Source organism: Taudactylus pleione, unplaced genomic scaffold (genome assembly GCF_031769625.1).
Source record: "Taudactylus pleione unplaced genomic scaffold, aTauple2 ptg000032l, whole genome shotgun sequence".
NCBI classification, from domain to species: domain Eukaryota; kingdom Metazoa; phylum Chordata; class Amphibia; order Anura; family Myobatrachidae; genus Taudactylus; species Taudactylus pleione.
This window is the reverse complement of record NW_028284434.1, coordinates 42,193,114-42,215,551: the sequence shown is the minus strand read 5'-3', so window position 1 is coordinate 42,215,551 and position 22,438 is coordinate 42,193,114. Positions and strand designations below refer to the sequence as shown.

The following is a 22,438-nucleotide window of genomic DNA, read 5'->3' as shown; positions in this document are numbered from 1 at the left end:
ACAGGGGCAGGTAAGTACCCTAACCTCGCCTGCCCCTCCCTAGCCCTCCCTTACTGGTTTGTATCCCTAACCTCCCCCCTAGTGCCTAACCCTAACCTACCCCTGGGGGTACCTAACCCTCCCAGTGGGTGCCAAACCATAACCTCTCCCTGGGGTTGCCTAACCCCTACCCTCCCCCCTAGGGGTGCCATCCCTAATCTACCCCCCCCCCCAAACCTAACCCGGCTAGACTCCCTAATCCTAACCCTATGGGCGCAGCTAACCCTAAAGGCACCCCGGATTTACCTTCATTCGGAATGAAGTCCTCTGCATTCCGGCATCGGGATTACTATGTATTATAAATCCCTAGCCAGCATACCCTGGAGGGGAGCACATGCGCAGTGGCACCAGGCAACTAGTTTGCAGGAGTTCCCAAGCACTGGGCAATAGCAGAGAACTCGCACATGCAGGAAAGCTGCTGGAACCCAATAGTCAGCAATGGGTTTGTGCAGCACCCTCAAGGAGAGTTCCTGCAGGCAACACCAGCAGACCATAGCATCGCAGCTGATATACGCACACTCTTCTCAATAAGCAAGCTGGGGGTAGTAAAACGCGTTGCTAGCTAAAGGGATCTATGCTGGGGGATATGAACCATTCTCCAACAACATTGCACCTGTGACCAGAGTTCAACATTATGTAAAGATACCGTTATATGTTTGGAAAGTGTGATCACACTGTGAGTTTTGGTATACACCATAAGATCAGTTTATCAAAAAGATACCGTTATAGGCTTCTGAAACTTTTTACAGTGTGAGTTGGGGTACGCCCTACATCCTTACTACTCTGGTACTTTAACCTGACCGTTGATAATTAATAGAATCAGACTGTTATTAATTCAAATCATTTGCTCTTTATGGTGTCCTAACGTCCATACATCTGAGGACGGGAGGAATATACCAGACCAAAATACAAGAGAAGACATCGGATTTAAACAATCAGGGACGCATTTTTTTTTCTATATTATTATTTGTACTGTAATTTTGTCTATTCAGCTGGTTTTTTGTCAAACCTCATTTTATCCCATTTTAGTACCGGTAAGGAGCTCCAAATATTCACACCACCTTCATTCTTTTTACAATATCCTAGGGAACGGGGACCCCCTTTAGCTGCACCCTACTTACACATTTAGGCCTTGTTTTGTTTCCAAATTCCTTTTTTCTACACAACTGTAAGATGCATCTGACACTGCATAAGAACTTTTCCATATGCTTTGTTTGTTTGGAAATGTATATTTTATACTAAAGAATGTACACAGGTCCAACTCAGAATGAGTTTCTGTCTGGTATAAGTATAGGGTGATACATTCAATTCCAATAAAAAAAGTTTATAAAGAATGCATTTTTATGTGGTCTCTGTCATTGCTGGTTCTACAAAACTGGTAGAGGTCAATGAATTAAGATGTCCCTTATAACTGCGTGAGAGCTTTGGGGGAAAAAAGCATGATCTCATTTACTAGCAAAAAATAAAAGGGGAAATGAATGTGTCTCTGGAAGTACTGTAAGTGGTGTAGCGGAATCCAAAATAGCTGTGAACAAGGGACCAATCAATATGATGAATAAGCAGGAGGCTGAGCTGAGGCCAAGGCTTTCTCATAGCTCCCGATCAGTTTAGCGAGTGTATCTGTGTGCTATCAGGGCTTGTTTATGACAATAGATCCATGTTATCTTGACACAGTCAGGTCCAACTGTAGAAAAATAGACTTAAGATATTAGGACTTTGGGGAGAGAGTTTTAGGAATGTGTTTGTACTATTGGAGCTGGAAGAGCGCACTATATAATGGGAAAGTGTTCTGAGAGTAAAACACAAAAATGCACCAAGTACTCCTGAGTATTAGCTTTTTCAGAGGAAAAGATTCCCTCTGTATGACTCACAATGCATTTCATTATGTTGGAATCATTTGACAACTAAAGTGTTTATTCAACTGGCTAAGGAGTAAATTTACTAAAGTGAGAGTTTTTAGAAGTGGAGATGTTGCCCATAGAAACTAATCAGACTCTAGCTATTATCTTCTAGATTTTATCTAGAAGGGGCTAGTTAAATGTTAAGTAGAATCTGATTGGTTGTCTTGGGTATCTCCACTTCTAAAAACTCTCACTTTAGTAAATGTACCACTAAGAATCAGTGACAACCTAGAGGCAATGAGGCAGTGATGTCCTTGGTTGCTAGTGAGATGACAGTCAGCATGCTCGTGGACATCAGCCACATGCGTGCATGTAAACCAATGTTAACATGAACGTTTGGAGAATAACATGTTGCTCTGGAAAAACTTTAGTGGACAATATATCATTCAACAAAGACTTGGATTATATGCTGATCAACTTTCCAAGTTAAATTAATTGATTTACAGACGGTTTACCTACAGTAATGATTACATTTAGGAGCGTTAACCTGATAGAAGGTACAAAGCACCACTAGAAGAAGATCATGTACACACATTACTTTATATTTCAAATATTAAACAATATGATCACATGTATGATCGATTAGACCAAAGAATTTTTATACTTGTAACGGCACTTGTAGCAAAATTCCACATCCCAGCATATACAGTACAAGTATTGCTGCCTGCAAACTGATTGAGCTACTAGCCTTTTTTATTTACTTTTGTTTATATCTAGCATTGTACATATCTAACATTGTTCATATGGAAATGGACTTAAAATATGTAGGCAAAGTTTATAAGCAAAAAAAAAAATAATCAAAAATATGTATGTGGATTTATTTTCATATATATTATTAACACATATTAACTTATTTTTACTTTTTTGTTAGGTCTTATTAATACTTATGTTTGAGATGCATCTTTAATATATTGAAATCGGGTCTGTGCTGCATCTTCGGTCACAGCAGATCAGAGAAGATATGCAAATGCTGCAAGCGCCATCTTTTGTAAAGAGACGCCCAACGGTGGCTCCTTAGATCCGCCACTTGCGTCCCAAGACGCAGCATAGGATGAATCTGTCATACCATTGGATCTCTGACCAACCCTATGGTTGCTCAGAATGTCCGTCGCAAATGAGACACCAGGGCCAGAACCACTGCGTCCGAAGATTCAGTCGCTGGCTGCGACACGCCCCCAAAACGGTCATGACATGCTAGCGTTTTAGTCGCTACTCCCCATTACCAACCCCAAATTGTTACAGGCTGTCAATCAAACTGTGTCTAAATGCAAACTGCCACTGCCGTCACAAGACCATCGCGGATCATGCGCAGTGAGGCTCAGAGGCATGCACACAGTAGACAAAGCATCGGCTCAGAATCAGGCCCATATACCCTTAGCAGAGCAATTGATTGTATTTGGCCTTGTGAAGCTGGACAACCTGGGACCTTTCCGCACAGGTTATCGGCTTTTTCATGGTGCACACATTCATCTGCAATAAGGGGACAGCTACTCCTAATTAATACGGAATCAGTCTGGATTCTCTCCTGAGCAAACTTGATGTTTATGTGCCGTGGGCCTGATACGGAGGTGTACGCTAATGCCGCCGCCGCTGCTGTGTATGTGTACACTAATGTTGCAGACCCTGGGATTTGTATTCAGACGCCCACCGGCGCCATTGCAAATTCAAGCAACTTCGCGCTTATACGCAGCCGTATACACAGATCCTTCTAATCAGCCTCCAGAGTGACTCTATGGTCACGCCGATTGGCCGCCTTAACTGAGCCATGTTTTGTGCGTATGGGATCGCAGACACAGACAGTGCCACACCTCGAAAACAATCGCGACATGCCTGCGATTATGGTAGCACAGCTGTTCCAAACAGCCCATGACTGTCAATCACTCTGCGAATAAAAAGTAATCGATTTTGACATATGATCTGCGTAGTCACTGTGATCGCAGATCCGATCGCAGTGGCCGGCTCAAGCACGCGCACTGCGATGCATAGGCATGCGCAGTGCACAACAATCGGACGATTGCGTGCGTATTATACTTTGGGCCATATTCAAGATTTAGGTATCATAAAAACCAATGGAGGTGCAAATACCTTGTTATAAAAATATTTAGCAAAAAATAATGTTTTATTTAACTAATTTCTCACTACTCACTAAAAGTACTCAAAACATCATATGAAAAATTGTTCACTTTTATTTGATATAAACTAAAGCTATCACAATTGGGAATTAGCTCTAACAATCTGAATGTGTACTACTAATGAGCAGGAGTGACAATAACTGGGGTGAGTTTTGCTGGGGAACAGGATTTTGGGGCAATATGAAATCCTAATAACTCCCCAGAATAGTAAGTGTATCCTAAAACCAAATAAACTAGGGAGGGTGTTCATTAATAAAATATGAGATATGGTAAGAACTTACCTTTGTTATCTCAATTTCTACGAAGTCCATAGGGTTCCACAGGATACCTTGGGGTATAGGTGATGACGTCAGGCATCGGGCACCATAGAGATAAAGTTTTCAGCCTCCCAGGATGCACTAGGGTCCCCCTCCTATACCCCACCACCGAGCCAGCCAAGGCATCGCAATTACGTACCAAGCCATAGGCCGGAGGAGAAGGAAGAGAGAGAAAAAAGATCTGGACACACACAAGAATCACATTCTCACCAGAGGGAGACGGAAAAACCGGTGACCAGAGTAAAGCCCATCTGCAGCACAGGTGCGACGGGGCGGGAGTCCTGTGGAACCCTATGGACTTCGTAAAAATAGAGATAACAAAGGTAAGTTCTTACCATATCTCATATTTTCTACATCAGGGTCCATAGGGTATCCACAGGATACCTTGGGGATGTCCCAAAGCAGTATCCTTCAAGGGTGGGGACGCTCCTGTGCTGAAAGGAGAATCCGCCACCCGAAGGAAGCATCCTGAGAGGCAAAGGTGTCAAACGCATAATACCTCACAAAGGTATGGACCACGTGGCAGCCTTGCAGATCTGGACTGCAGAGGCACCACGTCGAGCCACCCACAAAGGACCCACAGACCTAGTGGAATGAGCCCTCACAGAGGAAGGAACCGGAAGGCCTTCATGAAGATATGCTTCTGAAATGGCCATACAAATCCAGCCTGCCAAAGTCTGCTTTGAAGCAGGCCAATCCTTTTACGGAAGCCATAGAGGACAAACAAGGCGTCTGACTTCCTAAACGAAGAAGTGCGGTCAACATAAATCCTTAAGGCCCACACAACATCCAAAGTGTCCTCACCCACGGACAGGTCAGGTGAGTTAAAAGCCGGCACAATGATTTCCTCGTTGATGTGGAAACTCGAGACAACTTTGGGAAGGAAACCAGGACGAGTGCGCAGCAGCGCCCTTTTCCTATGAAAAATCAGAAAAGGGGGTCTACAAGAGAGAGCCCCTAAATCAGAAACACGTCTGGCCAAAGCAATGGCCAGAAGGAAAATTGTTTTAGCTGTCAGCCATTTAAGGTCCACTGAGCCCAGTGGTTCAAACGGCGGTCCCTGGAGAGCCCTCAGGACCACAGCTAAATCTCAAGGTGCCACCGGAGGAGGCTGTATTCGGAGAACACCTTGCATAAAGGTGCGCACATCAGGGATTGCAGCAATCCTACAATGGAACCAGACGGACAGGGCAGACACCTGTACCTTCAGAGAAGCAAGGCGAAGCCCATGGTCTAGTCTCGCCTGTAGAAAAGCCAACACTCTAGACAGACGGAACTCCCGAGGTGCATAACCTCTCGGCCGACACCACTGGAAGAACGTATGCCACACACGATGGTATATTCTTGCAGAAGAAGGCTTCCGAGCTCTTAGCATAGTCCGTACTACAGAGCTGGAAAACCCCCTGGACCTTAACATGGCCGTCTCAACAGCCACGCCGTCAAAGACAGCCGAGTCAGGTCCGGGTGAAGACAAGGACCCTGTGACAGAAGGTCCGGTCATAGCAGCAACCGCAGAGGACTGTCCACGGACAGATCCTGAAGGTCTGAGAACCAGTGCCGCTTGGGCCACGCGGGAGCTATCAACAGGAGCGTCCCTCCTTCCTGTTTGAATTTCCGGATTACCCGTGGAAGAAGGGAAAACGGAGGAAAGAGATAAGCAAACCGGAACGTCCACCGGATGGACAGAGCATCCACCAGAGACGCCTTTTCGTCTCTTGTGCGAGACCCATACACCGGCAACTTGTTGTTGTGCCGTGACGCCATGAGGTCGATTTCTGGAAGACCCCACCTGTCCACCAGAAGTTGAAAGACGTCCTGGTGCAAAGACCATTCCCCCGGATGAACGTCCTGGCAACTGAGAAAGTCCGCCTCCTAGTTGAGAACTCCCGGGATGAATACTGCTGATATGGCCGGGAGATTGCGCTCCACCCAGACCAGGATGCAGGACACCTCTACGAGTGCCGCCCAACTTCGGGTTCCTCCTTGCCGATTTATGTAGGCCACGGTGGTGGCGTTGTCCGACTGGACCTGTACGGGGTGACCTTGGAGAACCCGCTGTGCCTGATGGAGAGCATTGAAAATGGTGCGGAGTTCCAAGATGTTTATCGGAAGCTCCTTTTCCGCCTGAGTCCATCTGCCCTGGAACAAGTGTGGACACGTGACAGCTCCCCAGCCCCGAAGGCTGGCATCCGTTGTCAACAGGACCCAATTCGCCACCCAGAACGGACGACCCTTGTTGAGATGGGTGGTCTGCAACCACTAGGCTAGGGACAGGCGAACCTCCGGAGTGAGCACCATTGTCTGGGACCTTAGACTCTGAGGCAGTCCATTTAATTTGGACAGGATCAATTGCTGCAGAGGTCTGGAGTGAAACTGGGCATATTCCACCATGTCGAATACTGACACCATGGAGCCCAGTAACCTCATCGCTGAATACAGAGACACCCGGCGACTCTGCAGACAACTGCGCACCCCTCAACTGTAAGGCAGAGATCTTTTCCCCCGTCACAAAGATCCTTTGCTGTCCGGAGTCCAATAAGGCTCCGAGGTGCAGAATCCTCTGAGACGGGATCAGGGTGGACTTCTGCCAGTTTATTAACCAGCCGTGCAGGTGCAATACTGCAGTCGTCAGGTCGGCGTAGAAGGATCTCTGGAGATCCTGCTACCAACAGAAGGTTGTCCAGGTACGGCAACTTGTGGACTCCCTGCAGCCGCAGGGAAGCTGCCATGACCACCATGACCTTATTGAACACACTTGGTGCTGTCGCCAGCCCAAAAGGTAACGCCCGGAACTGGAAGTGATCGTTGCGGATTGCAAACCTGAGGAACTGTTGATGGCGTAAAAGAATAGGGACATGCAGGTAAGCGTCCTGTATGTCCAACGACACCATGTAATCCCTAGGTTCCAGCACCAGAATGATGGACCGTAGGGTCTCCATCCGAAACCTCGGCACCCGCAAGGACTTGTTGAGTGCTTTGAGGTTGAGGATCGGACGGTATGACCCATTGGGTTTCTGCACCAAAAACAGATTAGAATAGAAACCCTGGCCACACTGGGAGAATGGAACAGGCACTATAACTCCAGCCTGGAGCATAGTGTGCAAAACCTTCCGCAGTTCCATGGCTTTGTTCAGGTCTGATGGAAGACCCGTGGTGAAGAATCGGGACGGGGGCCTGTGCCGGAAGGAGAGGGCATACCCGTGAGAAACCACCTCGTTAACCCAAGTGTCTGTCGTGGTAACCGACCAACACTGGGCGAACTGCAGCAAGCGGCCTCCCACTTTGGGATCCCCCAAACGGAGGCCCGGATCAAAAGGCCGCAGGCTTGTCATCTGGCTTAGGGGCTGGACGTCTGGTACCCCAGGCCTGTTTCCGGGGCTTGGCTGATTTTTTGGGGCCAGCCTGTCGGGGAAAAGACTGTGCCTTAAGCCTACCCTGGGCCCTGTAAGGCCGAAAGGACGACGTACCTGAACTGGAAGGAACCGCAGCAGACAAGAGACATGCCGATTTGGCTGCCGCCAGCGTGGCTACAATTTTGTACAGATCCTGATCAAATAGGACTTCTCCATTAAAAGGCAAAGCTTCCAAGCCCTTCTTGGAATCAGCATCCGCCGACCAAGATTGCAACCATAAGGTGCGACGAGCAGCCATAGCTGCCGAAGAAATCCGAGAAGTCAGGGTACTGATATCCAAGGCCGCTTCATTGATATAAGTGGCCGAATCTCGGAGATTGCCTATCAACTCGGTCTGTTCAGCCGAACAGTCAGAATCCAAAGACGCCTCCAAACTATCAGCCCAGTGCTCCATAGCTCTGGCTACCCAACAAATGGCCATAGCCGGCCTGGCTGCCCCCCCCCCGCAATGGAATAAACGGACTTTAGGCAGATCTCCACCTTATGGTCCGTAGCATCCTTCAAGGAGGACATGGAGGGCATGGGCAATGTGGCACTTCAGACTAGGTGTGTCACATGAGAAGCCACCTGTGGAGGGGATTCCCACTTAGAAAAATAATTGTCCGCAAACGGATAAGCCACCGCCAAGTGTCTCTGAGGCTGATACCGTTTGCCAGAGTGCTTCCACGCCTCCTCTAAATGGTCTAATAACTGACCCGAAAGAGGAAACACTGTGGCGTCACCCTTAATATCCTTAAAAAAGGCATATTTTGACTTGGACACCGGAGGATCTTCATCCTCAATCACTAAAGCCGTGCGGACTGCCCGAATAAGTCCAGGAATATAAACCTTGGACTTAGCGTCCGACTCTTTAGAATGGAGAGGTTCTTGGTCAGAAAGATCCAGAATCTCCCCATCATCGGTCGTCACGTCATCATCCTCATAAGGAGCGGACAGAGACTCCACCGGCCGCTTATGTGGCCGCAACACAGACTCCCCTTGTAACACGTCCGACAAATGCTGTACAGAATTTGTCAGTGAATTAACCCACACATGCTCCTGAGAGACCTGAGGAGGGGAATAAGGGAGACTGTAGGGTACCGTCAATTGTCTCAGAACCCCTGCATGGGTGACGACACCACTGACTGCTGGGACAATCCCATCTGTGGGAATGCAGGCTGCGGAGCTAACTGGCCCACGAGGGTTGTAAGCGCTTTGGCAAAACAAGCCCAGGGCGCGCCAATAAATAACACTGTCGACATAGCCCCTCCGCGTTACCCTCCCCCTCCGCTATTGGTACCTTGCATGTAGTACCAATAAGCTGGAGCGGAAAGTCACTCTCAGACATGATGGTAAGTATGTGACCCCTCTCACTGATACTTGTTAGTATAGTGGGAAAACCACCCTGCAATCACCGAACCGCAAGGGTTTTAGCAGAAGAAGAGCAGGGACAGTGAAATGGCTGACAGTAGAAAGTGAAAGTACAGGCAGCAGACACTAACAGAAGTCACATACAATGCAAAGAAATCAATTCCTGCACTATCAGCGCTGATCCTCAACTACGCAGACACAGAGCCTGGTAGGACACAGCGCTGCATACACAGACCTATAACCAACGGAGGAGAGGTATGCCGGGGGACCCAGACCACGATGCCACCGATCATCAGCATCCAGCAGAGCTCACCATGCTTCCAGCAAAAGATGGCCACCGAGGAGCAGAGAGGAGGCCGGCCTGGGGGAGGAGCGCTGCCACAGGGCCAGTCAGCAGATGCAGAGAGGGCTGTGTGCAGCAGGGGAGGCGCCGGCTGTGTACAGGGAAGGCACACTCCCCTGGCATGCAATTAACCCCTGGGATCCCGCAGCGCTACCGCTCAGCCGCGGTCCGCTGTCCCAGGGGCGTAGTGGAAGTGCAGGTTAGTTGCCTGGCTCCACGCTGCAGCCAGTCCCCAGGGAGCCCCCTGCCTGGGGACTCTGGACCATGTATTCAGCAGGGACCCACCGCGGGACCCCGCTGCTTACCTGCTGCCCCCTTGAATCCGGCCATGGTCCCAAACATCTGGGGTCACCACTAGCTGTGACTCCAGATGCTTACCAGCATCCCCGGATCAGTACCGGCGTTCTGGTACCGGCGGGGGTGTAGGGAAGACAGCATGGACGTCAGCCTTGACTGTCCATGCTGTACTTCCAGATGAGCAGCCACAGCTGCTTGCGAAGAAACTTCAGGGGCTAATCTCAGCCCCCCTCTAAACAGGTGTATCCAACTCCGAGCCGGGCACCAACGAAACTGAGATGCCATGGCTCGGGGGCGGGGTATAGGAGGGGGACCCTAGTGCATCCTCGGAGGCTGAAAACTTTAACTCTATGGTGCCCGATGCCTGACGTCATCACCTATACCCCAAGGTATCCTGTGGATACCCTATGGACCCTGATGTAGAAATATTGAGTCTATTTAAAGTGGACTATTGTTGGCTAAACACAGTTACAGTTGGCAGTAATGCCAGAAGGAACCTGGCTGCTCTTTGTGATTACTGAATGGACAGTACCCAACCAACTCTACCACCTGTGTGCCACCAAATTGGCCAGTGATCCTATTACTCAGCTCTCAGGCCACGTGACAAGACAGCAATATGTGTTATCAGCTGGTAGGTGACCTTACCCTTGGATGATATGTGTTTCATATGCCTGATAAGAATATTTTCCAAATCTCTGTACAATTCAGCAATAACAAGACCAAAAGCTCTTAGGGGCCTGTTCATTATTGAGAGCCTATTTGCCCCTGATAATTAAGCATCCAACTCACTGTGAGTTGTGGCGATGGATACTTATCTACCAGCATTGCTCTGGTGCGGCAACAGCTGATCTGAAAAGCAGCTGTCCTCCAGGAGCTCCTAACACTGATACCAAAGTAGCAGTGACACAGTGACACTTACCAGAGCCAGATCTGCCCCGTGCGCATGCTGAGTTCACAAAAACGCACATCCGTAGGGGATGCAGGACTGGAGAGATCTGTTTGGATACCTCTTCGAAAACCGAACCTCTATCCCATAGGAAGGAGCAGGGTTCCAGGAATCAATGCCATCTGAAGATGGAATAGGTTCTCGCAGACAAAAACAGGGTACACATCACAATATGTGTACCCAGCCCGACATCGCAGACTCATTAGTGATAAGAAATAGGCCCTTAAATGGGGATGGGTACGGGATGCCCGCATTCGGGATCTCAGCGTTCAAAATTCAGACACCGTCATCCTGACAGTGTTAGACTACTGACACCTGTCAGACGGTATCCTAACCCTCTCCCTACCCTAACCCTCCCCGGTGCCTAAATATAACCTCCCCCTAGGGCCTAAACCTAACCTACCCCTCCCGGCATCCTAAACTTTACCCTTCCCCCTTTGTGCCTAACCCTCCCCCTAGGCCTTACCCTAATGCTATCCCACCCCCTAATCCTGTTTCTTACAGTGACGTGCGGTGAGACCAATGGCTGGGAAGGCACACATGTATAAAAACATAGTTTTAATATCAAAACTCTGGAGCATGTCAGGGAGTATGATAGGGGAAAGAGTAGTACAGGGGAGGCTCTGCCTCCCCTGCAAACCCTGACTGCACGTCCCTGGTTACTTACCTTCAGGATAACAGCGGTTGGAATTCTGACCGCTGCTAGGATATTGAATGTATCTCCTTAAATGTAGTGGGTGACCAGACTTAAGGTTCATTCAAAACAAAGCAACAAAACCAGCACATTGAGTAAAATTGTTAAAATTATAGTAAAATTGTTAAAATTATAGTAAAATGGAAAAACAATAAAACATGATGTGTTCTACAAACGTTCTGCAAACACAATAATAATATCATTATCTGGGGTGCAGGTAGTCACTTTGCTGAAGATTTTTGCTGCAACATTCTAGTTCAAAGACCAAAGTCACATTAAAAATTAAGCGCACTGGAGCATAATTTAGGACACGCACTCCATCCATGTTTCCAGTATCAGTCCTGGGAAATTATTTCAAAAATAGGAAATAAAAAACATGCATATTAAGCATTTAAAAAAAAAAAAAACATGATATAAGTGTATTTGCCCTGATTCCCTCCATTCTGGGTTTATAAGCATCGCTCACAGGCTATTAGAGAACATGGGAAAGTTATACATGAGAGTAAAAACTTTACATTAATTCACAAGCACGTGATAATCTGAAACCAATTGATTTACGAGGCTGCAGTAATGAACAGACTTGCAGAGAATCGTCGATGAACCCTCTAGAGTCACAAGAAGTTTGAAAATCTCACAGTTTATGTGAAGACTCCATCACCATCTGCCGACGTGTTCCTTACACATGTAAACAATAATCCCTAAAGATATAAAAATTAATACAAAAAGACAGTGTCTATTTCCCCCTTTCCCGTCCCTCCTTCTATTCTATAAAGTAAGATATCACATGTGGGCTTTATTCCCTGACAAAGCAAATTCTTGCTGGATTATAATTTAATATCTGCAAAGCCTCAACTTTCAAAGACAAACAAATGGAAAATCGGGTCACAATTTTCCTTTGAGTGAGAGAAGAGAAACAGGCTGTGATCCTCTAGAGAGCGAGGATGGGATCTGGTCCAGTGCAGAAAGCCACCAAGAAAACAGCTTCAAGGTCCCGGCTTGCAATATTAGAGGAGAATACGCGAAGAGAGTGCTTGTAATAAAGAGTCAAGTTAGGGACATCTAATCCAGTATTTATAAATATAGATCAAGTGACAGTACAGCCCAGATTACAGTTGTCTTCTGAATGGAGGTCCCCATGATGTGCAAAATGGGCAGTGCTGAAAGTTTTTAAAATCAATCTAGTAAATTTTTTTAGACTTGACTTGTAATTGTTACCTGTTGGTGGTACATCAACAACCAGATAATAACTGGAGATATATAGAAACCCCAAAATATTGTTTACAATACTTTGGCCAAATTTAAAAGCAAATCACAACCTTTTTTTTTTTTTTACATTTCTTCATACATGTCCCCTAATTAACAGCCACCTATGCTCTTTGTAGGGAGCAGCAGGCAGTACAATATAGTGAGTGGAAGCCAGGAAAAAGGCTTACACTGCTTCAAATTATTATTTACTGTTTTATCAACGTATAAAGCAAAAACTGTTTGTTTTTTTGTTTGTTTTTTGTTAAAAAGATTATTATTAAAAACAAAAATAATAATACTTTCCATCTTGGTTCTGCACAAGTCATCAATTACTGTACTAAATAAGATTCCACAAAGCTAAAGCTGCATACACCCTAGACGATAAGTTGGATGATATGAACGATAACAATATCGTTATTGTCCAGTGTGTATGCAAGACAATGTTAACGATGCGCGCTGCCGCGGATCGTTAACAATGACTGTCATTGCCCGCACTTGCAGGGCAACCTGATGATATTGTCATGTTCTGCAAGTGCGGGGATGAAGGACGGTGCCATCAATGAACGATATCGTACAGTGTGTATGCTCAATATCGTTAATGACATTCAGCCTGGCAGTGCAGGGGAAACACTTAACGATATCACTCATGGACCATATCGTTAAGTGTGTATCAGGGGCGCTGAGAGGGGGGGGAGTGGGTACAATTTACCCAGGCCTGGGCTTCCAGAGGGGCCCGGGTCTGGCGCTGCCCTCCCTCTCTCCTCTTTCCCTCGCAGCAGCCCAGCACACAGCATGTGCTGGGATGCAGTGGGAGATGGCTCGCGGCTGCTAAGCAGCAGCCACAGCAATCTCCTATGCCTGAGGGGGGAGCGATCACACTGATCATGCCCCCCCCTGGCTTTGCGCTGGGCTGAGGGGCTGCAAAAGTGTGTTTTGTTATTTTTCTTCTCCAGGGAGTGTGGCCACGCCTCCCGCAATTAGGTCATGCCCCCTCTTTACCTGGGCCCGACGGCGCTCTCTATGGCCCTGGTGTGTATGCAGCTTAGAGGTCTCATTTGTACAGCTATCATTTGCTAAGTGCATGTGTAGGGAGAGTGCTCTAAGATGAGTCCTGCTGTACTTTAGTCCTATTTCTTTGCTAGTGCTCAGCATTATCCATGGCTAGGTCTGAATAATTTTCTCACAGAATTTTACAGACATTAAATGACGATGACAGAGAACTTATAGTTTACACTTCACAATTGTCATCAGGTGCCACTTCAGTCCCAGGACAATCAGCATAGCCTTTACCATCACCCGCATCATGAGCCAAGACAACAATGTATTTTTGGAGCGATAATCTGGTTTGTCAGGTCTTCCGACTATCATGTCTTTCTATATGCTGGCAACCTCGACTGAATCTTTGTGCATATATTACGCACTTGGCCGTTACCCATGTCACCCTGGCAAAAGTCTCCAAGCTGATAGTTTTCGGTTTGTAATGGAGAACGGCCTTTTAGATCATGTGTGGCTTTCATTTTTTTATTGGAATTTTTTGTTTAGTACAATTTGTAAAGTTACAGGTAGTGTGCGGTATTAGGTTATGTGTTTTCGGTTATTGGCTTCACTTAGTATATGATAAATTACACTTTCCATTATAATATAATGTTTTTTGGAGGGCGGAATAGGGAAAGTTGTGCATCTAAGATGCGCTTGGTGGGAAGTGCAAATTTATAATTGTTGAATTGAGGAATATATAAACTGATGTCATAAAGAACTCACAATAAAATATAATAAATATTAAACAAATCTTCAGAATACAACTAATGGCCCCCATACAATAGCGACGGAATATCTCATTCCGGCGATCCGGAGATGCCAGGTTGCAGAATCGGTGAAATCCAACATATTAGATTTCACTGATTTGCCGATCACAATGAAAACATGATCGTGATTTGCAAATCGGTGAAATTTAACATGGAGAATTTCACCGATCCTCCAACAGATTGTAGAACATCGATTTCCGCCGGCAGGCATTTCTGACCGGCGGAATGGTGTTTCCGATCCCATCGCAGGATCGCACAATCTGTCGTTAAGTGTATGGGCCCATATAGTCCAAATATCTAAATGAAACAATAATTTATAATATTGACTCAATTATAAGTTGTATTTTCACAATATCAACAACATGATTGCTATTAGAAATAATTTAACTGCCATAATATAAAAAACATATAAAATCCCTCTTCTTTTATCCAGATAATTGCGTGCAAAAGAATGAAGCCAATGAGATGTGGTAAAATGCCCCATGCAGTAAGATTGGATATTTAATATAGTACCATGATAGCTACAGAAATTTTGAAAGTTATTGTTGTGATCTATCTACCCAAGGGCGCCAAGGGAGGGGGGAGCGGATACTAATTACCAGCCCCTGGCCTGGTGGAGAGGCCTGGCAGGTGCCGAAGCCTACTGCTGCCCCTTTGCAGCACATAGTATTTTCCACGTATTTTCCAGAGGAGGGGCGTGGCCATGCCTGTTGGATTTGACCATGCTCCCTCAGAATCACCTGGGCCACGTAGATGTCTCAACGGCCCTGGTTCTACCAATAATATATAGATGTGATCTGATGATAAATATATTGTATTTAGGGCCTATTTACTATATAAATTTATAGCATTTCCCTTGAAGACAAGGGATATTAATATTAAGGATGTACCACGGAGGGCCCACAACAAATATCTCCGTAATCTGCCACGATCCTACCATTTCCGGTAGCAGAACCAGACCCCAGAACTTTTGATGGGGACTGCGTGGCTGTCAGATTTATCAAACTCCAGAATGCGAAGCGGATGTGATCACTTTACTTCTAAGTGATTGCCAGGATGGTCTCCTATCAGAGCCCCTGTCCCTGTGACACAGTAATAATACATCAATCCTTTATATGATGCCCATCCATTTGATAAAACTCTTCATGAACGTTTAATGTCTGAGGCGGCTATACCTCCATTGTCCATTTCTGATAATGAAACACTGCAACAAGAAATCACGTTGGACGAATTAACACACGTAATTTCCACTTTACAATTACACAAATCCCCGAGTCCGGATGGACTCTCGAATGAATACTATAAAATACTAAAAGCACATATAGCTCCTGCTTTACTTGAATTATTTAACAACATTCTTGGCAGCTGTACAGCTTTCCCATATTTTAATGATGCGTATGCAGTGTTGATCCCTAAGTCACATCGAGATCCCAACTCAATAGACTGTTACAGACCCATAACTTTGTTAAATATGGATATTAAGATACTTGCTAAAATCATGGCTGATAGACTTCAGCTTTTGTTGCCTCAGCTGCTCACAGAACACCAGCTTGGATTTGTCAAAAACAAACAACTGGTAAAAGGGATTAGAACGGCTGTGGTGGCGGTGGTGGCGTCTCATGGTGAAAGTCGCACACAAAACGTACTTCTTAAGGAGCGTACACACTAGACGATATGCTCCCTGAGCGATATCGTCTAGTGTGTCCCCGGCAGGCTGTGCTCAATATCGTTCATGACATTGAGCACACCCGTTGAACGATATCATTAGCGATATCGTTCAGCGCCAGGCTCTCTCCCCCATTCCCCAACATGCAGCAACCTGACGACATCGTCAGGTTGGCCTGCATGTTTGCCCAATGAACGATAATGATGAACGGCCCGCGGGAATGCGCAGCGTCGTTATCGTTCATCATTTTTACAAATGGACGATAAAGTGGACGACTGAACAATAACGATATCGTTATCGTTCAGTCGTCCACTTTAATCGCCCAGTGTGTACGCAGCTTTAGTCTAGATACAACGAAAGCCTTTGATACAGTCCTGTGGCCACATCTGTTTGCTGTCCTTCACTTGAGACAATTTCATCCATCATTTATTAATTTTATCAGGTATCTTTACTCCAGTCCTTCCACTTCCTTATTTATCAATGGCTGCTGCAGCAGTCCCATTACTATGTATAGAGGTACTCGGCAAGGGTGTCCCCTCTCGCCCCTTTTATTCAACCTTGCCCTTGATCCCCTGCTTAGACTTTTACAGTCTGGTACTTTTTTCCAAGGTATCAAGGAAATTAAGGCAACAAGGAAATTAAGCTCACAGCTTTCACAGATGACATTCTGCTATATGTGTCGGATCGCTCTGTGGGCCTGATTCAGACCCGCTCACGAGCGCTAAGCGCTCGCAAGCAGGTCGATGCACATGCGCGAGACCTGGATAGCGACTGGCAAACCGTCGCTCCGGGTCTCGTACCAAAGGGGGCGTGCTGTCGATGTTGAGTGACAGCACGCCCCCTTTGGTGAGCGGGTTGGGTGCGTGGCTGCCCAGACGGAGGCATTCCCATGGGAACGCCTACCGTCTGGGGCCGGCCCCACTGACATCACAAGTGATGTCAGTGGGAGTGCTCTCGGCTCTGTTAGAGCCGAAAGCACTCCAGGGCTTGCGGAAACGAGACCCTACCACAAGGATCTTGTCGCAAGCCCAATGGTCGCGATGGTCTTGACCATCGCGACCATCTTCCTGGCCGCTAGCTATAGCTGTGGGTGGTCACCCACAGCTATACGAGCGGCCAGGAGGCCGCTCTAAAAATACAATAGGCGGGCACTGATTCAGAGCGAGCGCTCTGAAAGAGCGTCAGGCTCTGAATCAGGCCCTGTGTCCCTTGATCGTATCTTTGCAGTTTTAGCTGACTTCGGCTTCATATCAGGTTTTTTGGCTAACATTACTAAGTCGGTGGCACTTCATCTGGGTCCGCCCTCTTCTCGCTTCCCTTTTCCTTCCAATATCTCCATTATGTGGGCTACGCAAAGTTTCACATATTTAGGTGTTCAGATTTCAAGTAATCCTCATCTTCTCTATGATTTAAATTATTCCTCCGTTGTCAGATCTGTTTCAGTGGAGCTGGATGGTTGGAAAAATGTACTATTATCTTACTTAGGCAGGGCTAACCTAATTAAAATGATGTCGATTCCTAAGCTAATGCACCCTATTCAAGTTCTTCCCTTCCTTCTTTCTAATAAAGACGCACAATTGGTCAATTATATTTTCAGGAAGTTCATTTGGAAGGGAAAGCCCCCACGAATTGGTTTAAATAAGTTGCAACAACTCAGGTCAAATGGGGGAATTCATTTTCCTAGTGTACAATTGTATTCTTACACTGCTCATTTTAGATACGTTAAGGACTGGCTGTGCAACAGAGACCTACACACTAATACTTCTCTTGAAAAGGAATTTTTGGAGGGTGGTGGTCTTATTAGTTTTCTTCACGCTCACGATCAGAAGGTCCCCCAGGAGTTGCGGGATAACCCATTGCTTTGGCCAGACCAGGAAAACGTGGCACATTCTTCGACACAAATTTGGACTGAATGCGTATAAGTCTTTGTACCTCCCCTTTCTTTCCAACCCGGACTTTCAAAATGGTAGGGCATCATATCTATTTAACATATGGCGAGCTCAGGGGGTGGGTGATATAGGAACGCTTGTTAATAAATCCACCAAAAAGCCCCTCACGTTCCAGGAGTCTAGGGAGAGTTATCCCACATTAGCATACCTTCTTGCATTTTTGCAAGCGCAACACTATATTAGCTCAGTTGTACGAGTTTTTTCAGACTTGGATTGGAATAACCCGCTGGATACCCTCATACAAACCCAATCTCTGACAACAAAAGTTATTTCCATCATTTATACCCTTCTTCGTCCCATATGTATACCTGACAATTCTCTTACAAACCTTGCACCTTGGCTAGCCCGATTTCCTCATCTGACAGCAGATGATTTAATTCGATCTCATGATAAAGCATGTACTGTACATTGATGCCTTACTCCCCTTATACTGTAATATTTTTAAATATGCTACATAGAGCCTATTTATCTCCCCATAGGAGTTTCTTGATAGGATCCTTGCCAAACTCAAATTGTTAGAAATGTGGAGCTCAATCAGCAGATTTGTATCATTGCCTTTGGGCATGCCCCATTACTCATGGTTTTTGGCTTCAAGTGCATACATACTCTATTGCTAATTTGGTTAATCATGTCCCTTTTACACCGGAATGGGCCTTGTTTGGTATAATTCCCCCCAATATTCGTATTTCTCAAGGTAGCAGACGCCTTTTATTGGCATTAAGTGCAGCGGCATGTAAAGGCTCCCATACATCAGAGATTGATTGCAGCAATCGTGCAATTTGCAATCGATTGTGTATAAAAATCTTTCCCTTTTTCAGTCGATTGCAGATTGCAGAATTGCCACAATCGATTGAAAAAGGGAAAGATTTTTATACACAATCGATTGCAAATTGCACGATTGCTGCAATCAATCTCTGATGTATGGGGGCCTTTAGGCTGTTCTACAAACCTGGATAGACCCCCTCCCACCCTTACTTTCTTTTTTTAAAGCCAAGTTACATTACCTGTTTACAATGAATTGGGTTGAAGTCATTTTAGATAAGGACCTTAAAACTGAGAAATTCTTCCTTATGTGGGAAAGTTATATAGACACACTTTCTACCTCTATACGTTCCCAAATCGATAATAGTCTACAGAACTCGTCATGGTATCTGTTGCAACTTGCAGCTTATGACCCTCCGATAAGATTGCAGTATTGATTTTTCTTTTCAATAACTTTTTATATATACATTTGGTGGAGTATGGGGGGGGCGGGGGGGGATGGTGAGCTATCTAGTTTATTTATATTTCTATTATGTCCTTACAATGATTTGTTGTACTATCCTAGTTTTCTTATGTATGGCAATTATTCCATATTTAAATAGAGCCTATTGGTTCTTCTCTTTGCTGTTCGGATAATATTGTACACCATTTACACTATTGTACAACTATTGTGATCATTGCATTTGTATCATTGTTCATTGTGATGTCTGTAAATGTGACACTTGACACTTCAATAAAAACTTTGTTTATAAAAAAATAATACATGAATCCTACATGATAATAGAAATTCGGAGGTATTAGTTGCATACATTTGCAAATATATGATAAGCGCCGGGCCAGCGTCAAGGCTCCTCTATACCGGCATCCCTAACATTAAGGGGTTCACGTACGAGGCGCAGGGCACCCCAAAAGAATCCAGCCAAGTACCATTCCCAGGGCATCACACGAAAAATGGAAGAAAGGTGATAGTGAAGTGTAAAGTATAGATGTGTAAAGATAATCAATAAGTGTTAATGCAATAAAAAAGAATTAAAATTACATAAATAATAAACAAACAAATATAAAGGTGATGAAAAAGTATCTATGTGAATTAAGTGGTGATGCCCTGAAAAAGGCCCAGCCAGAGCAACTCCGGGGGCATATAAGGGAATATCTCTTTTTTTTCTGTGGTTCAGTGTAAACCCCGCCTATTACAAGCACCTGAGCAATATCATTAAGCTGATGTGAGCGACCATCATACTTTCTTTTTACAGTAATAATACATTCAAGCAAATAAGGATTCCTTATTATCAGGGGAATATTGGATTTATAAATATGCCCCTTTATGATAAAAAATATGATACAGTAATAGATAGCTCCAACCCTCTGTTTTGGATGTTTAGAAACTTACTCAGAGCGAGTACTATTCTGGTCAGCGGAGCGTAAGATGCGCAAAATTACTCTGCTGAGAACAGTTTGTGGATGCTTATGCACCCATGCAAATTTGTTCACCAGGTGCTTGTGCCCAGATGGGCGGATTGGGGATTGACAGGGGCATTCTTGGCATAGACCATGTACAGTAAAGATGTGCTCCCGCTATTGCAAATGCATGCAGACCTGGAAGGGGGTAGAATTATGCCTGGGTCATTTGCATGTGGTCATGGGAATTTGCAAACACCTGATGATTTTAATGGCCAAAGGATCTAGGGCCTCATTCAGAGGTGGTCGGAGGATGCAAGTGGTCGCTCAGAAACTGGGCGGCCGCTTGCATCCTGACCGCCCGCCTCTGTTGCGGTCGTTAGGCTGTGGGTTAACACCCACAGCTCTAACGACCGCTCCGGTGATGGTCGCGATGGTCAGAGACCATCGCGACCATCGGGGCTTACGACGAGACCCTAGGGTAGGATCTCCCTTGTCGTAAGCCCCGGAGAGCTTCTGGCTCTGTCTGAGCCGGAAGCTCTCCACTGACATCACTAGTGATGTCAGTGGGGCCTCCCCCAAACGGTAGGCGGGCTGCCACCCCTCCGGCCCGCCTTCCAAACGGGGCGAGCTGTCAATCAACATCGACAGCTCGCCCCCTTTGGATCGAGACCCGCTACGACCGGCGCTGTCGGTCATAGCGGGTCTCACGCCGGCGCCGTCATGCGCATGCTCTGTGGGGGGCCATCGACCCGGTCCGAGCACATCGGCGCTACCGACCGGGTCTGAATGACCCCCCTAGTGCTTGTGTTTGGCTGCTTGCAAATACCCGGCTCCTGTGAGTGTATTTAAGCAATTTTATTTGCGGGGTCTCTTATGTTTCTGCTATATTATAGAGGATATAGCAGTTTAATTGATGCCTAATGACAAATGTGTGTGATGCAAGTAAAGCTGGGTACGCACTGACAGATACTGTAATTGATCGGCCAATGTATCTGCTGCCCGTCGGGCAGTTTGTACCCACGATATGTTGGTGAACGACGGCGTTCACCGAGATATCAGATATATCTTTCCATCGGCAGGTGTGGACGGGCGGTCGACAGACCGCCCGTACACACAGAGCGGCAGCCGCGAGGGGGGAGGCGGGACACGCCCCCTGGTCGCCGGGACCTGTGGGCAGGCACAGATGATGGTTGTTCAGTGTGTACGAACAACCATGATCTGCAGTTATATCTGTATAGTGTGTACCCACCTTAAGGGAAGTGGCAGAAAACATGGACTCAGATCAGCTGTAAGGGTCTGTGACATGATGCAGGCGCAGATGCTGCAGTTGCAGAACAGAATGCATCTTGATCGAAGCTAAACTCTGAACATGGGTGAAAGTAGGCTTATTTTATCAGGTGTAAATTACGCCCATTTTGCACCTTAAGCTGCATCGGCCCCAGTGTGTGTTAAAATTGAGAATAACGGGAGATTTATTAATGTGTACTTTAGGCAAACTGTAGGCTTTCATGCTACATGATGCGATACTAAAGGCAAAGCCACAATCAAATACCATGAAACCAAACTGCAATGTCTCAAGCCGCATTTGCAAACAAATTGTTCCATTTATGATTGGGAGTTTTGCCAAACAGCACTATTTACATAGCGGATATAAACATTGGCCCTAATTAGGTAAGAAGAGCACCAGTGCAGACCGAATAGTTCCAGAACATATTCTGTGTCTCTCTTCCAGCTCTCAGTCACTTCAATCATCTCACTCATGTTTAAGATACATAGAAATGTCCCACTAAGGTTTGTTAACACTGTGAAGGATGTACAGCATATTGCAAAATACATTACCATGATATTAAAATGTGGTTGGGTATGGGATGCCGAAACTTGGGATCCTGGCAGTCAGAATCCCGACACCGGCATCCCGACAGGGTTAGGGTACCAACACCTGTCGGTAAGTATCCTAAACCTACTCTTAAACCTAACCTTCCCCCCACCCTAAACCTAACCTCCGCTCCTAGTGCCTAACCCTCCCCCTAATCCTAACTCTCCCCCTAGTGCCTAACCCTAAACCCTATACCTAACCCCACTCAGGGGCGCCAAGAGGGGGGGGAGCAGGTACAAATTACCCGGCGCTGGGCTTGCTGCAGGGGCCTGGGTCCGGCACCGCTCCCCCTCCCTCTTAAG

The 22,438-nt window shown here is 46.1% G+C and overlaps 1 long non-coding RNA gene across 1 annotated transcript in view; it reads right to left on the bottom strand.

Moving 5' to 3' along the window:
- Positions 1–22,438, bottom strand: part of LOC148539056 (uncharacterized) — a 78,545-nt gene that overhangs the window by 11,289 nt on the left and 44,818 nt on the right. The window lies entirely within an intron of this gene.